This window comes from Carya illinoinensis, chromosome 5 (genome assembly GCF_018687715.1).
Source record: "Carya illinoinensis cultivar Pawnee chromosome 5, C.illinoinensisPawnee_v1, whole genome shotgun sequence".
Classification (NCBI taxonomy): Eukaryota; Viridiplantae; Streptophyta; class Magnoliopsida; order Fagales; family Juglandaceae; genus Carya; species Carya illinoinensis.
This window is the reverse complement of record NC_056756.1, coordinates 30,490,345-30,492,058: the sequence shown is the minus strand read 5'-3', so window position 1 is coordinate 30,492,058 and position 1,714 is coordinate 30,490,345.

The window sequence follows — 1,714 nt, the reverse complement described above, 5'->3', positions numbered from 1 at the left end:
CTTGAACATGATGGGAATGCATGGAAGAATATCATTTTTTTTAATAAATATGACAACAAAAAAATTGAATATTGGAGACAAATATTGTTCAAGTGTTATGAAAACATATAATAATAATAATAATAATAATAACTCTTTCTAAATGAAAGGACCAAGGGATTTGATCGATGAAAGAGAGAAGGGTTCATGGGAAGGCCGTATATAAGAAAGATCGACCTTTCTTTCACCGGAATTACCAATTCTAGTTTCGATCTGGTACATCTGGTATAGTGTTAGCGACCCCAGTCTTGTCCTTAACACTAAGAGCCACGAGCTCGCCTTGGTGATGTTGATGACCGAGTGATCTTTCCAACTTGCTTGGTCTTCAACAAAGGGTAGTATTTGGGTGGAGGAATGATAGCGGATATGGTGGAATTGGATGGGCTAAGTGTTGATTCGGTGTGTTTAATGCAAGGTGGAATGACTTGATGGTTGTCCTTGATGTTGGGGCCACTTAGATGATGCTTAGGGTGGGTATGGTAAAGTGTAGCTAGGATTTTGGGTCGTGGCTAAGGGGGATTAGGAAATTGGGAAGTGATGGATTATGATTGGAGTGTAAGATAGATTGCTCCTTGACTTTAGGGATTGGCGAAGGTAAGATAGGGAAGGTAAGATTTGGATAAGGTAAAAGGATGAGGATCTTTGGTAGGATTTGAAAAGATGGAGATGATTGAGGGAGAATGCCTACGCTGTAGGAATCTACCAAGAAAAGAAAAGGTTTCGGTTTTGGCAAGTGGAGAGGGTTTTGCTTGACTTGAGGAATTCTAGAAATGGAGTGATTTTAGGGATCGGGTGGTTTGAGGGATTGAGTGATTTGAGTGGATGAAGGATAAGGTTTTGGGAGGATTCCTAAGTGGTAGGAATCTTTGAGGATTTTGGTGGGGCTAATTTGGTAAGTCAAAGTGGACTTGAGAGATTTAAGGGATGGGAGATTTAAGGAATTGAAGATGATTGACAATTCCTTAAATTAAGGGATGAGAGATTTAAGGAATTTGAGAGGATTATCAATTCCTTAAATTAAGGAATTGGAATTGGAGGAAGTCAAGGCTCCTATAAGGAATGAGTTTCCTTATGGAGCATTGGGGTTGGACTAGGGCAAACACTATAGTAGGTGGCACTAAGTGCTTGGATGGATCAAATGAGGCAAATGAAGAATGGACGCCAAGAACAAAATGATGAACACTCAAGAACAAAATGGTGAACACTCAAAAACAAAGTAAAATGCTTAAGAACTTGAATGAACAAAAGGTAACAAATCAACTAATAATTCACGGATTGCACAATAGTTGAAATAAACCTCATGAATTGGTAACTTGATAAAAACAAGGATAACAACAATTTGGATTCACGAATTGCACCAAGTTGCAAGAACAAGATAAATGAATCACACCTATTCACGAATTGCAAGATGTGATCCTCTCTTTGGGATTCACGAATTGCACCCAAAAAATCCAAGTGCCTAGCACCGATTATTGATCTCTTAAACAAAATAATCCTCCTCTAGGGAATTTGCCAAAAGATGTAAATGCAAAGACTAAGGGTCCTATTTATAAGGATTACAGCTTGGAAACCCCCAATAGGTCCCTTAAAAAATAAATAATTAAATTAAAATAAACAATAAGCAATAACATAGTTGGCATGGGCCAAGTTGACCCATGGCATGCATGAGCCCATG